Here is a 16,611-nt window from a genome sequence, read left to right on the forward strand (position 1 = left end):
GTGGGGGGTGAGAGGTGGGACATTAATCATCCTTCTGCTGTGGCCCGTCTCTGACAAGCGAGGCACCGTGGGTGGATTGGGTGGAGATATTCGTTTGGTGAGCTCGCAGTGGACTTAGGTAAACCCTCGCCGTAGTGAGCCGACACCGCGACGACTGCAAACCGCACGAATTCATCCGTTCCGCCGCGTTAATAAGTCCTCGTTAATGAGAAACAAACAGTGACAGTTGCTGTGAAAACGGTGAATTTGCGCCGAGGCTAGTGAAAGTAAAAGGATTTAATTTAGGGAACCTTATGGGCGTCTGTTTTCATGCCTGGCATGTGCCATTGATGCTTCATATGAGGCTGTAACTCGGTGCCAGGCATTAGAGAGCTGGCCCTCGTCCAACTGTTCCAACAGATCTCCATATGGGCGACAGGGATTCCAGCACCGTCTTGAAAAGGAAACACTACAATAGGCGACATTGACCTCCTCTCAATTTGCCCGATCCCCAGATTGAGTGACATCCTTTTAATTGTGCGGCTAAAACAGCGATGGAGCAAGAAATAATGGAGGATATCACACTGTGGAGCTTTGCCAAGTCCGCTCCTTCCCCCACTTTCCCAAGGATGGTGTGCTGCAGAATTGAGGGCTTATAATACGAGCGAGTTGAGGCTTTGCTCCAGTCATCATTTCCATGCTGCTTTACGCTGATTCCCTAATATCCTTAGCGCCTTGCGTAGGGATAAGCCCATCGTGCCGAAACATGGCTGTCATGCCTATAAACCGTTCACGGCTCTAAAGAATCCATTATGGTTGCTCCACAAACATGGGGACTCAAAGGGCCACTTTGCTCAAGCTCATTTACTCTTTTAAAGCGTATTTATTTACCCTTAGTGCTGCCATGGAGAGGATCTCCAATACGCCACAATACATCACAGCGGGTTGTAGTAAAACTGTATTTAAGTCTAAGTGGTCATTTACACCATGAATCACACAAATGGCATTTAATGTTCTTAGCATCTCTTCATGATGCACGTGTTGATCTTGTGCTGCAAATACCGCGCGATATCGTGCGTCTGCGCCAGCCGGCAAACACAAATGCTTCGGGATCCACTGAGAAAACCAGAGAACCGGTCAGATAGTTCACTTGTTACAGCGCTGCAGCAACAGTGAGGCTCAGCTCAGACAGTTTTGTTCTACTTCTGTCACTTTTAAGAGCTCCATTTCCTCCGCAGATTAACGAACACAGACAGCAATTCAATTAATGCCGGAGCCACCCATTTGCAAGTGTCACTACTTCTATACTGTAAAACACAACTTTCACTAAAGAGGTGAAACATCTTCGAGAACCAAAAAAAAGAAATCCAGTTGCTCTTTTACTAAAGCTCCTACCATGACCTGGATGACTGAGAATAACCAGATATTCCCCAAAGAGCTCATGAAGTTGGTGCTTTTATTCCAACACTGATAAACAGCAAATCTCAAAACTAAATTAATCTGTGAATGCTAATGTAAGAATCAACCTGTTACGATGGTGGACCACTCCAAGTCTGGGTTCTATTCCCATTTCCCATGCCCGTTATTATTCCAATTTCAATTACCAGTTCCATTGTTATTTCTATTCTTCTCCCCTGCCATAGCACAATTCCCATTTCTATCCAATTTCCTTTTTATTTCTTGTTCCGTTCCTGTCCTCTTTTCAGTCCTGTTTTATTTCTACTTATATTCCCATTAGATGTATTTTCCTTTTTCTATTTAATTTCTATTCCTATTTCTTTTATTCCTCTTTCCTTTCCCTTTTGTATCTCTACTCCATTTCTATTTCTTTTTCTATTCACGCTATTTTTTCCAATCCTGTTCTCATTATTTTATCAGTATAATATTCCTATTTTCTATTTTACATTCCTCTTCCTGGTTTCATCTCTATTCCACTTCATTTTATTTAGCTTTGCTACCATTCTACTTCCTATTTCCATTCCTTATTCCAGTTTCCTTTCCTTGCTTTCCTGTTGCTATTCTCATTTCCGTCCCAATTCATTATTGCATCTTAATTCCATTTCCATCTATGTCTCTGTTCTATTTTTCCCCCCTTATTCCTATCCACACTATATACTTTAATCCTCATCATACTGCCATTCCCATTCCAGTAATCACTCCATTTTTATCCCGATATCAAACCATTTTTTCTTCCTATTCCTGTTCTCATTTGTTTTTATTCCCCCTATTCCACTTCCATCATTACTATTTTCATTTACATCCCCACATCCCTTTCCAACTCTTATTCCAATTTTTGCTCCTGTTTCAATTCACCATTTCCACTGTTGCGCCAGTTTTCCTTGGAATTCATTTATTTCCAAAATGCTTTGATTGTGTCATTGTGCTGCTGTTGATATTCTACAATATTTACACCACTTCTGCTGCCAATCTGACATCGACTGCTGCTGCTGCCGCTACCCTCCGTTCAATCAATGGTACATGCACGAACAGTGAAGCGCAGGGTGCTAAAAGTGTCACGCGAACACCCACAGTGATCTTAGTGTGAGGCAAACCAAGTTATAAGCTATGGTTCAGAGCTCTGTCAGGGATTACTCAACCTCAGTCGCACACACACACACACAATTTGTAGATTATCAACAAGTATGGTCATTGAGTGGAAATTAATTTGCCACTGGTAATGGATAGAGACATTTTGCTGAGATGCGTAAAAACAGCTGAACTGCCAGCGATTACCTGCTGGAATCAGCCTTCATCAATATCAGGATAATTACAAAGCACTTCTGGCAGTGCGTGAAATGAATGGAGCGTGCAACAGATTGGGCGGTGGCCATAGATGTCTGCAGATATTAGGCTTCCTTCTCAGAGTGGCTCCGCAGGGGGAGGAAAGCTACCTGAACAGACCGGAGCTGCTGCTGCTGCAGGTTCAGGAGGCAGTTTGAGAGGGTTTCATATTAAAACAGCCAGATAGAGTAGAACAGAGCTGACTGTGACCGAATCTAATGGAATAGCACATCCCTGAATAGAATAAAAAATGGAGCACTGACTTAGAATAAAACAGAGCAGAAAGCGCTGGAACAAAAGCAAAGATTAGAACGACACAAAGCGGCACACAATGCAAGTAAACAGAATATAATGCCGAGAGCACTGTGTACAGTACGGCGGGAGGAAAAAAAAAAAAAACCTCACTGACACAAGTGAATGAGACATAAATAGACTACAAAGATGAAACAAAAGAAAGATCACACAACAGAGTGAGAGAGCGCAGAAGAGAATGGAACAATGGCAAAAAAAAAAAGCTGAAAAGAAATACACTAGTGTAGTGCAGAAAATGTAATAGATTTAATGGAGCTGTGCAAAAAAAAATGAATGGAATGAAATATAGTGGAGCGGTCCAGAATGAAAAATGGAGAGAAAACCACAAACCAGAACTGATGAGAGCACAATCAAATAGAGAAAACAAACAGAAAAGACGAATAAAGGATTGTATATGGAGAGCCAAATTTACTAGCACGCGTGTAAAAAAAAAAAAAAAATGCATGAGATGCAAATAAAATATATATTTTCATCCCCCTTGGAAGAATCAAGACTCCTCTGAAGGAGCTTCAGCTGCTCAGATGGGAGAGACTGTGCATGCAGCAACTGTTGCCTGTTCGTCGCCGGCCAAAGCTTTACGGGAGAGTGGCAAAAAGAAAAGCCGCTGTTTGAAAAGATCTCAGATTGAATCTCAATTTGAGGTCGCCAGAAGGCATGTGGGAGCCTCTGAAGTCGGGTCTGGTGAGACCAAAATCAGACCATCTCAAACACAACATCTCTATTGCAAAGCACGGCGGTGGAATCATAGGTGTTTGGTGGCCTTCCTCACAACCACAACCAAAAATACACAATTTATTGTAAACGAAGGTTGCCCCTTTTTTAAAATATTGTAGATGAGTTCTTTATAAATCAGGAAAAATATCAATCAGTCGTTCAAATTCTGATCCGAACACACAGTCAGGAGAACCAGCAAAGCTTTGAACCGCAAATGTCGGAAACATTTAGTCGAGATACAAAAAAAACAAAAGCTGAAATATAATATTGTCCCCACAACAGCGGTGTGTTTGTTTCAGGATGAGGAAACACCAGAAAAAAAAAAGATGAGCCACAAAACAGCTCACTGATGATACGCCAAACAGCACCGAGACAAGCCTCAGAACCTCTGAAAACAAAGTCATCCGGAGTGATGGTCGCAGTTCTAATCAGCGCCATCCCTGCTGTGAAACATGGAAGTGGATCTCCAGTGTTTTGCAAAGATGAATGGAGCGTATTATCAGAAAACACTGGAGGACCGTTTGGATTCATCCGTCCGGAAGCTGCCCGTGAGACGCACTTTTTGATATTCCAACACGACGACGATCTGAAGATCAAGTTGAACCTTCAGCGGCTTCATCAGGGGAAAAAAAAGTGAAGCTTCCGTCCATCACCGTCTATTGATCACAGCGGCGTTGATTCACGAAAATGTGCTGTTCATGCAAAGCAATCCAAGAATTTCTGGGGATGTGGAGGGAGAAGAATGCGCAGCTTTACCACCTAAAGGGCGCAAAAAGACTGAAAGCCGTGATAAATGCTGAATCTTCTGAACAGGGTCAGTATTCTCTCTTTTTTTTGTTTGTTTACAGACTATAAATGACTATGACTGGCTATTCTGTGGTGTCCTAAAGTTGTATCCCATTATATTAAATAAATGTGCTGTTACGCCGCTTTTGATTTGTGCAAATTTGCCAGATGTTAGATGCTCAGATTTCTGCCGCTCCACCCAAATGACTCAGCCTCTGCTAGCTGACAAAACAAGGATTTGTTAGTTCTGGTGCTTTGAAAAGGAGTTTGTTTGCTTAAAAAGTTAGAGAAATTTAAGATCATCAGGAACGAGCATCTGTGCACAGAATAGCAACCGAACCCAGGGTTTGATTTGAGGCAACTTCTTCCCAAAGATCTAAGGGATCTAATAGGATTATACTCCTCGGGCAGAATGGCACTAATCAGCCCGTCTCTCGATGTCCAGGTCAAAGGATGGGGCTGCGTAAGGTGGTTTGAGTCGGTAAGCTGGGGAGGGGGAAGGAGGGGTGTTAAGGGTGTCGATCCCTGTCTTTCCCAGACTTGGCTTCCATTTCTCACATGGAACCACTTTGGGTCGCTCCCCCCTTTCCTCCCTTTGCCCTCTCCTTTCTGTCCTCTCAGACAGCGAGCAGGAGGCGGTATTGGGTTTCCTCTCCAGCTGAAGGGTTACTTCAGTCCACCGCCCGGATGAAAAGATGACTATTTTCCCTCGCCGTCTTCCATCCGACTCTTTTTTCAGGTGAGGGGAGGAAGGAAACTATTACGCGAGGGGTGAACCGGGGCCTGGAGACGCAGCTGCCACCCCGGCTAGCCCCGGCCCCTTTTGGGGAGGAAGAGGATCTGGATGCGAGACTAGAAACCCGAGATCTCTGGAAACGGCTGGGAACGACCTAAAAAAAACTTCCGCAGCCCCTCCGCCATCCTCAACCCTGTCCCGTTGCGTCCCTAAGTGTTTCCCATAATGGTCTTAAGGGTTCCCTCCAGGCCCTTACGCTCACACAGACTTTCCATCAAGTTCTGCACCAAATATAAGATCACAAATTCGAAGGCTGCACAGGCCGACTCGTCCGGCGGCGTCTGCGACCTCCTCGGATTTCTGTTTTGGCTGCAGCAACACCTCCAGTTTTGCGAAGACTTGATCAAAACCAGACGCAACTGCTTAGCTCGCGGTTGAGCGGGATTTGCATATCTGGGTGAATGTTTTAAATGCCGGGCTGGATCTGAAAAGTCGGAGTTGGAGGGGTGGGGGGTGGAATTCCATCGGAATGTTTTGTTTCCATTTCATCTGGACAGACGCTCTGAGCGAGTTGCAGTCGCGCATCAATCCCCTGCCTTGGTGGAAAAACAATGCTTTTGTGTAACGGTGGCTTGTTTGCTACTAGCTGGAAAAATCGGTAGTTTGTTTACATCTACAACCCACCGCTTTGACTGCAATTAGTTGCTGCAAACTTTTCAGGGAATCTTCTTTCTGAGCCGCGTTGAAGCGACAAAAAAAATGAAGTTTTGTTTGACTGAAATGCAACAACTTCAGAAGAGGAAATGAGTGTAGTAACTGCAGGAAATGATTCAAAAGACAACTACTTAACTCCACAAAACTAATTCCCTACATTCCCCCCCACCCCCCACTATAATGTATATCAAGCATTTGGGGGAAGACCTCTTGGAGTGGATGTGTTACACCTCACCAGCTGACAAATTGCTGGAGTGATTGAACTGAAGGACTGATTGCTAGGTTAATATCTGCCATTGATCTTTTCATTGATCATTTGTCCCCGGCTAATGACTGTGACTGGACTGATTTTAAATAATATGTCTCGCTTGTAACCCGACATCAGAGGAGGGGATAAGGATCGGAGTATGACCGTTTCTCGGGGAAGGAAACCGCTGCGAGAAATCAGCTTGAAAGGCCAGAGGAAATTGAGACAATATTAAAAAGAAAAGGTTCAATCTGTAAGCTTTTTTTCCCTGCTGATCAGAAGGGCTGTGGACTACCGCTGGGCTCCTTAACATCTGGTTGGGCAATTTACCCCGCTCTGACGACTGGAAAGGTTAAACCACTAAAATCTAATATTTGCCTAGAGGGGGTCAAGGCACTGCAATTACAAGGTACAATCGGCAGGGCTAATCAGCTAGTAGCGCGTACCAGGGGCTCGGCTGGGCAAATAAGCCCTGATCAGAAGCACTGTTCTCTGCCTCTCCTGTTTACTTATTAAACCCTGTTCTCATGTTCAAGGGCCCCACTGCAGCCTCTGGCCCCACACACCCCAAGGCACAGGGGAGTAAATTTAGCTCCCGACGCTTTTAAATGGGACCGCGCCACTTGGCTAGAAAGTAGCCCCCCGTGTTAATCAGTATCTGCGGCCTTTTGTTGCGAAATGATCTCAAATTACTTTCCTCCAATCTGGCAGGCATTAACACCTCGGGAAGGAATGGGATAGGTGGAGATTTGCACCCCCGAGGAGGAAGTGCAGAGCGGCGAGACAGATGTGTGCGAGGACACCGGCGAAGGCCCACGTAGGCGTCACGTCTCAGAAGGATGTGTGTGTGTGTGTTCCACGATGCTGTTTACATGATTGCTCTTTGACACACATTTCCTAATTGACTGAGTATCAAGTGCAGGATTAGTGTATAATATATCAGAACTGTCTGGTGCGCAACACTTTTGAACAAGGCTCGGGGAACAATTACTGGTAATTAAATATGTGCCAGTTACTGGAAAAGATAATTATGTCCTTGGTGTATAACACCAATTAATTACTTTTATTTCAGCGAGCAAAGCTTTTAAACGGCGGCGGAAGCCATACGAATGGCGCCCGTGTTTGAGTGCAAGCAACCTCTGTGTTTGCTAATGTGCAAGTCGTGTTCCGCCGCAGAGACGAGCATTAAGACACATGCATGCCGTTTAAAATCAGATCTCACTTTGCCATAAAGCTCACGTTTACTGTACCGAACTTGCGGGCGGATGCAAGCTTCAAAACAGCCGTGAAAAATTGACAGCAGCGGGCGCGGCGGTATTAGCTGCAAACAAGCTCCAGCGAGGCTACAGTCATAATATTTTTTTTTTACCTCTTCTCCTCTCCCTCTTTAAGCATTAAACATTGACATAATAGGTTGAATGAAAACGAGACTTCTCTCAGGAGGGCAGAGCTCAACTCTCTCTTGCTAAGAGGATTGGTCAGATTGGATATAGAGCCTACGAGGAATCATGAGCACTCCGTATATCCTCGCACCTTCTCCCTCTGTACTTACAACACCTCGCCACGCCGAGATAGCGGCACGAGATTAGCCGTAAACCTTCCCCCTATGTGTGCATTCAAAACTAACAGCTTCAAACATGTATACCCCCTTTGCTCTTGCTCGCATATCAAAGCGGGCTGGCGGAGAGGTGAAAACGTACGGATTAGCAAATGATCTCATTTTCGGGCCTCTAATGTCTAACTTGGAAAAAAACCTGTGGCCGATCATTAGTAATCTATTAAATCCACGGCCTAGAAATGGTTACACTGCGAGCTGCTCCGAGCCAAACGTGGCTGATGCTACTTTTCCAGCTCCCCCCTCTTCCACCTCAACACCCGTCTCTCCTCTCTCGCTTTGGTTAATGAGATACAGAGTCAGATGGTCCAAGTGTGTTTTCTCTTCCTTCACCTCGCTCTCTTGCTTTCTTTCTGGTCCTGCTGCACACAACACATTGATCCCAATACATGTCGTGCTAAATGCTGCACAAAGGTCAGCGCGTGTTCACATCGCAGCAAAACTTAAATTCCCCAAAACAAAATGGTCTCCCGAACATTTCATAGATCATGTTTTGCTTCCTGAGATCTTCTCTGGTGATGTCTCTCCAGCATCTGCGGTTTATTTCTTTCTTTTATTTCGTGCAGCTGTCAGGAAAAAAAAAAACTCAGTTTCCTTTTTGTTGCGTTGCTTTGAGGAACAGGAGTTTACATCGACGGTGCATGTTTCAGTCTGCATGCTGGACTTTTTGGTTTTTCATACACGAGGTATCCTTAATTTTTGCAGATGTTCTTACAAAATCTGTTGATGTGCAAATAAGACCAGAACAGTTGTGTGTGTGTAGCTACCAACGATGTAATCTGATATATTTAAGGTTTATGTTAAAACTGAATATGAGAAATATGTTCTGTGTCATGGATATGATGGTAGGTTCTGATCCAAAACCCACGTGTTGCCTCATGCTGACGTGTTTGCATGCATTTTATCATACAGTCCTCCGAGGAGCTTGCTTTCTGTTTCATGTTGGCCGCAGATAGGTGAGTCAATACGGTGGATCAAAATGCACATTGCACATACAGTGTGGGCATGCGGATGTTTTCCTGTGTGCATATTTATTTGCTGGCTCTCTGGAGGGGCCCCAGCGTGTGTCACAGCGGGCCCGGCTCCCCCTTGATCTAAGCAGTATTGACAAACCCATCAGAGCTGGTGATGCATCGGGCTCCCTGCTCGGCTCCCCCCCTCCTCTCCTCCTCCTCCTCCTCGCCTCGCCTCGCCCTCCCGCCCTCAGCGGTGCTGCGGGGCTGCGCTGACATGCTGTCACCTTGGTAACTGCTGCCGGAGTGAACGGCCTGCTGGGATGGCTGACATGGCTGACCTGAGCTGGCGGCCGGCCGGCGAGCTGCAGCAGGAGATGTCACCGAAGCGGACCCCTGAGGACCGACCGACCCCTGTCTCTGTCCCTGACCATCGATCCGTCTGCTGTGGAGATCCGTCACCGCCCGGGACGCTCGCTGGGATAGGACACACACACACACAGGTGAAAACAAAGCACATTTATGCTCACATATGTGCCCAAAAAGGTCCCCAAAAGGTATCCACTCGACGAAAGAATCAATCTCCCATGTGATGCTCATAAGTCGAAAGTTCTGGCTCTTCTTCTCTTCTACTTTTTTTTGAGGTTAGCAAGTCATTACTTGGCAAATTCCGAGTCCTTCTCTCTGTTCGGTGGGTTTTTCCGAGCCAACATAAACAGCGATTGTTGGCACGGGCCCTCCGGTGGCTGTGGGCGTCAGTCTCCGCCAGTGTTTGAAATGCTGACCGGCTTTTTTTTTGGTTTGTTTTTTGACACAAAAGTTTTGGAAAGAGCCCGAGCTGTGAGACGAGAGGTCCCGGCTAGAGGATGTGGGTTCGATTTCTTGGTCGAGGGGGATTATGGGTAGAGGATGTGCTCAAAGATAGGCCACGAGATCCTCAGAATGCCAGCGTTGGAGCATTACACCGAGGAGTTATTATCATTTTATGCAAACTGTGACACCTTATAACAGCTGCTTTACAGGTGTTGATTGATGAAGCGAAACATTCTGCTACACTTCTGCAATTGCAAAACCTTCTTTCATTTCCATTTTCCCCCACTTTTTAAATCATCTAATTCCCTTTTCCTGCTGCATGTAAGGCCTCGCAAGACGCGGCAGCATCCACAGGAATGATCAACAAAAGTAGCCTCGCTCGCAACAATGCCAAAAAGGTGCCGCAGCTTTCGCACAATGCTCCCCCCACCCAACCACCCACCCAAACACACGTGCAGCCCACTGAAAAGCCGCCTCTCGTGTCATGCGAATAAACAACAGGAGAAAGATGTGAAAGATCACTAACTAGCTTCCTGGTTCCCATGGCAACCAATAAAGCAGGGCCAGCCCGTCTTTCATGGAGGGATCATCAGCATCGGGTGGAGCACGTGTTTAACCCGGTGGATTGGCTGAAACCAGAGAGTGAATGGAAGAGGCGCTGGGAAGGAAGGAGAGGAGAGGAGAGGAGAGAGGAGAGGTGGGGTGGGGGTGAATTTTGCACAAAAAAACTGCATCAAAACTGAAAAAGTGCACAACAGATTTGTGCAGGAAACCAATTAAGGTCGGTGATACGGCGTCGCAAAGAGTGCGTGTGAGGAATTGTGACTTTGAAAAAGGCAGACGAGAAGAAGAAAAAAGGAATCTTTTATAAGCAAGAAAAAGAAAAAAGCTGTTTTTTCTTCTTCATACATGTTTCAGACTGAACAATATGCTTGAAATTGGCTCGCCAGAGTGCACCGAACCAAGATGGAAAATTAGTAAATAAACAGGAAAGTTCTCCCTTTTGCACCTTTATAGATAAAAATACAAGATTAGAGGATAAAATCTTGACGGCAGCTCTTGTGTTTCTTTAAATAAATACCCAGTTTAAAGCCGTACTAAGTAATGTAAAGTTTTCTGCTTTGGAAATATAGAAATTTCACACGTCAACATGTATTGAATTGAGCAGCAAGTTAAGTAAAAAGTGCATAAAAATTCATTATTTAACAAGATATTAAACTAAACAGTTTAATCTGGGCTTTAAGTTTGACATCTTTCATGCAAAAACTAACACATGGAATAAAAACTCTTGTATCTGCAGCCTAAAATGTCACAATAAAGTCTTTAAAATGTGCCACAGCGCTTTAAAAACTTCACCAAATAGCCACAGACCCTCACATAATTTACATGTTTACAATCCAAACGACTTTAAAATGTCAGATTTATTAATTACCTTTGATTAAAGCTGTTGATTCTGGGGGGGAAGATAATGACAGCAGCGCTTGGATTGTGGGCTGAAACGGCCACTGGGTGGCGCTGCAAGGTCAGGGAAGCTGCAGAGGAGAGAGTTGTAAAAAAGGAGAAAGATGGATTTTATAGGGTTTGGATTATATCAGTAAAAAGTGGTTTATTGTGGAGGAAATATGATTAAAACCAAGAAGGAAGTATTAATTTCATCAATGTCATGTTGGTGGATTTGGATAAAAATGGCAAGTTTGGGTGATTTTGTGAGTGTTTCTTTTTAACAATAAATAAAATTCGAGCTCAACTCATTTGTGAGGAATCTAGTTCCCACTAAACACTCGTGTGTTGGATGATCCTCCTCATTAAAGCTCAAACTTTCCCCGCAAAAAAACACACATTCTCTCCCAATGAACGACAAAATATAGTGACCGAACCGAAACACACACGAGCTGCTCAGTTAAAAAACACAAATAAATATGTATCTTGATTTATTTTATTCGTTTTAAAAAATAAAATAGAATAAAAATAAAAATTTGGAGTGAGCGCTGCGCACTGACCTCCAGCAGAGACCCAACCGGGATTATTCCTCCGGCCAGAGAACTTCCCTGAGAAAAAAAAAAAACTTAATACAAACACTAGAGTGAGTGGATTAGAAATTAAAAGAAACGCAGTTAAGGGCTGAGAAAGTTCCAATAAGTAATATTGTAGGTTCGCTGCTGTGCGTCATGACGCACGGTGGGAATATTATGACAGTAAAAATAAAAGAATCTTAAACACATTATGGAGTGTTTTTGGAACATTTTACGCACGGTGGTGTTTGCTCTCACTTGAAACTCACATTTAAATCAGCAACAATGTTGAAATTAGACTATTTTGTTGGTTATAAATGCATTTATGTAAAATAAAAATACTCGTGTTGTTGAATTAAATTTGGAGAGAGAATGGAAATGAAAGGGGAGAAAAGAAAAAAAAGAGAAAAGCATGAGACTACAGCATGTGCTTTTGAAATGCAGACAGGCAGATGAGATGCTGAAGCACATTTACCTCAGTGTGGCGGAGCTGCCTTCCGACTCCATTCACCCCTCCTCTACCTATCCATCCTGCCTGCTCACAAAACCATGACCTTCACAATTTATAGAGAGGAAACCCCCGAGAGTCACGTCATATTTTAAAACGTCCTCCTCTTCTTCTTTCTCTCTTCTTCTTCTTTTTTTCTTCTTCTCCTCTCTGCTGCTGCTGCCACAATAGAGATTTGATAAGCTCGATTTACATGGAGGCCTGTTATGATCTGCTGCTTTTGTTTGGCTCTGATAAATATTCTGATGTCGAGAGAAAAGGAAAAAAGAAAAGTGTCCTGTGTGTAGTGCGTGTATTAATACATAAACCTGCACAATAATAATAATAATAACAATAATAATTATAATAAAAACAATAATAGGACGGTGTATTTGTTGTGTGTAATTAGGAGGATTGGATTTTGCAAATAAAAACAGCCAAAATTACTATTAAATAAATTAGAATTAAATTGAATTTAAATCAAATTAAACCCAAAATACTATTAAATTTTATTTTTCTGGAATTTATATTAAGTTTAAAATGTATTATTCTAAACAAGCTTGAAATTATCTAATTTAAAAAAATAAAAAACACACTTTCCCCCTTCCACACTGCTCATGGAGCTAAAGAAGAGATGAATGAAAGGAAATACAGAACACCGTACTTACAGTAAAATAACACTAACAGTGACGATCAAAAGTCAGAACCAGACAGAAGGATATTTTTTTCTGGGCGTCTCTCCCTCTCTTTCTCTCTCTCTCTCTCTCTCTCTCTTTTTTCTTCCTTCTCCTCTGCAGCAGCAGAGATAAATCCATGTAGACGTGGAAGAGGAAGGCTCCCTGTGGAGAACAGCTCAGAATAATCCATATTCATGCGCTCGACACGTGGAGTAAATATGAAAGGGGAACCATTGTGTGTATGCACATTTCCACCAGGTCAGGATGAGCCTGACACCGAACCTGCTATACATTTTCCTGACTTGAGTCCCCCTCCTTTTATTTTGTTTTCTTACATGTTGTAAGCAGAAACACGTTGGAGTTAAAATTTACGCACGGTACAAAAGCCATTAAAAGCGTGTGTATGTAATTAAAAAGTGAGCTCAAGTGTGTGTTGGCTATATATAAATGCACTCGCAGCATTATAAATAATTACATTTATAGCTACATCTATTTAAAAAAAAAACAAAAAAAACGTCTCCAAACACACACACACACTCGTGCGTAAAGTTCGCTCCAAACTCCACCACAGTGTAAACCTTACAAACACGCGTTTTATGATATTATTTGCTCAAGCAAGGATGAAATATAAATCTGCGCAATTAGAGGTTTTTAAAAGAAATAAATTAGATTGATGCACTTTAAGTCACTGGCAGATTGAAAGGCCGCTGACAGCCACATGCAATATTAATAATACGCGGGCATCAAAAGTTTGGTTTTATAGGATAAATCTGGAGTCCCTCCACTTCCCCCCGCTGAAGTCTTGTTTTAAAGAGCAGAGCGGTGTGACAACGAGCAGCTTTAATTAGTGCGAATGGGCGCGACGAGCCTGTTGGGCCACTGGCGTCCTAAATCAATAGCAAGAAGGGGGGGAGAGAGAGAAAGCAAAAGTGCTCCCAGGGCCTGAAACGTACACGCACACACACACATGCGCGCAAACCTGCCGTAGAAACGCACACCCATGCTGCTGCCAACATGGTTTTTGAAGACCCATGAAAAAAGGCAAAGCTGTTGGAGAATAGGCGGATCAAAACCCATTATGAGATTTGAAACTCTTTTTTTTTTGTGCCCTTGGTTTAAAAAAAAAAAAAAATCTCTCACTAGATATTTCTGCACAATCCGAGCTGCTGCTGTGTGTTTTCTTTTCTGGATCCATATGCGTGCACAGTGTAAATGCACAGGCGATGGGATTTGTTATAGGAGGAACCTTAAGTGTTCCTCTGCGCGCTGAAGGTCTTGTGCGTTGGGGCAGCATAGCAGGCTTATCTTAGCACGTCATGTGACTGTGCATTGGATTTTATACAGAGGAGCACAAGAACTGCATGCATAATGAGCACATGCATAGGTAGGCAGCGTCAGGGCCAAAGGAGAGCCTCAGTGCACGACAAATAAAATCCTTTTATTCTATTTTACTTCCTTCAACAGCGTTAAACGTATTTTAGAATGTAAACACCAATAAACAATCCAATCTTGTGGTGGTTTAAATAGCCTCCTAATTAATGTTATTTTTTGTCTTTAAGCAGCTTTTAAAAAAACAAATACAAAACGTCCTTTAACGCCAGAGTAATAAATAAATAAAGTTTTTAGGGGACTGCATGTGTGGAGCGCGTCTCTGCTGCCACTTTTACTAATGGAGACAAAGAAAAATGATGCCTACTTCTCTATATCATTGAATTCAGTTGCTAAGCAACTAGTATGGCAAATCATCCGCGAAATTCAAATCCTGCAGCGAGAGGACACGTTTAGTGAGTTTTGCTGAATAGGCGAGCGAGACAACTCGAGAAAAAAAAAAAAAAGTTTCAAACCCAAGGAACACATTTTTTGCCTTTTGCAGCCGAGAATACAGCAGAGAGGAGAGAGAAGAAGAAAAAAAAAACCCTGCCTGCGTCGTTTAGAGTTAGGAAATTAAATATTACATGTACACAGCAGCGGGCGCATCGTCACCTCGCTGGTGGAGTTTGGATACCATTTTGCGTAAAAATACGCAGATTGCGGCTCCGTCAAGAAGCCTCCCAGTAACAACCACACTTCATATTAATTTGCAGCACTCAAACCCCCTTTTCGCTGCTTCATCCTCAGTAAAGCTGAGCCTGTGGGGCTGCTCAGCTTTTTTTTTTTTTTTGGACAGACACAATCAATAAGCTGTGTGACCCAGTGCCCCGGATCCTAAAACAACATGTCAGCTCACCAACCGAAGAAGCTTTTTTTTTTTTTTTAAACACACACCTGGAGTCGGTTTGCTTCTTCTCCTGCATTCAAACACTGTTTTTGCATTCACTCAGAGCAGCCACGGTTTCACAATTAGTCTGCAGATACATTTCTTTTTTTTTTGTGCGTGTTGGCACCAGAGAGGAGCGCACGAACGCGGCGCTCGTAAAGCAGGTCAGTAATTATGCTAAATATGTGTTTATCTGTATTATGTGTCTGGACTATAAGCTGCAGCGTAAATATTACATAACATACACTCAGGACATGACAGAGGCTCCCATATATCAACCCTCTCCCACAACATGGACGCGGCTTTAAGAAACGTTCCCTATTTTTTTTTCTCCCCTCCACAGAATATAAATTTTCCATCCTGCAGCAGGCTTTTTTTTTTCTTTTTTACCCCAAGGCCTGAAGAGGCAGCAGATGTAAACAAACAGACGAACCATTGTGTGCAAAGGCCTGCAAGTGACCGCGATGTTTCATTTAAATGGTAATACACAGTTATGGGATGATGATAAGAGCACTGGTGAAGCTTTTCCATAATAGCACGCCTGCTTGTTTTTTTCCCTTTTTAAATATATTTCCAGCAAATAAATAAAAATCTTTTAATTTGAAAAGGTGCTTTGTTCTAATGGAGATTATTATTAGCTCGCAGCTTCATGTGGGACAACACAGTCCTCCATTTTCTTCATTAGCTTCAGCTGCTGCATGCAAAAAAAAATAATACACACACACTAAACCCCCTCTTTAGAATAGAAAATAATAAACGTAGGATATAAATTCCAAAACACAAGATGACTGCATTTCATTCTAACAAATTTATTGTGTCTCAATCAGCTCGTACGGAACCACTACTGAAATTAAATTACAATCAAATTATCACATCAAAATATACCCTTATTACCTAACAACGGTCAGCTTATGGTGATTTGTGCTCCTTTAGAAACGATAATACAAAAAAAAAAACAAATAAGGGCAGCAACAAAAAAAAAATAATATAAGAAAAAAAAAAAGAAAAATTAAAACAAGAAGAGGAGAAAAGCATCTTACACAAGTTCCTGGAGGGAGGAGGGAAAAAAATAAATTACCGTTTGGAATAATTCATATGTATTCCGAATAAAATATTAAAACAAGTCATTTTGATGAAAAATATAAAGTAAATAACTCAGATCAGTATCTGATCTAGTGATCTATATTGCCGGCTTTACAGAGTTTTTTTTTTTTTTTTGTTTATTAAAACCTACCAAAGAATACTGCTTACAAAGGGCAGCATTAATAGTATATCCACAGCACCCACTCAGTCACACTTGGCAACAGATTTTCAGAATTTTTTTTTCCTTTTCTCAAATAAGTGCAGCTGAAAAGTCTTTTTCAAATGTCTTATGCTCTATTTGTTGGAAAAAAAAACAAAAAAAAGGTAAGGAAAAATCCACTCACGGTGTCAATGTCCATTAAATAATAATAATAATAAAAAACCCCACGTGAAAGAAAGATCTTTGAGATCAGGAGAGGAGTGTGGAGGGTTGTGTAGGGTGGAG

This window comes from Stegastes partitus, unplaced genomic scaffold (genome assembly GCF_000690725.1).
Source record: "Stegastes partitus isolate 25-593 unplaced genomic scaffold, Stegastes_partitus-1.0.2 Scaffold2314, whole genome shotgun sequence".
Classification (NCBI taxonomy): domain Eukaryota; kingdom Metazoa; phylum Chordata; class Actinopteri; family Pomacentridae; genus Stegastes; species Stegastes partitus.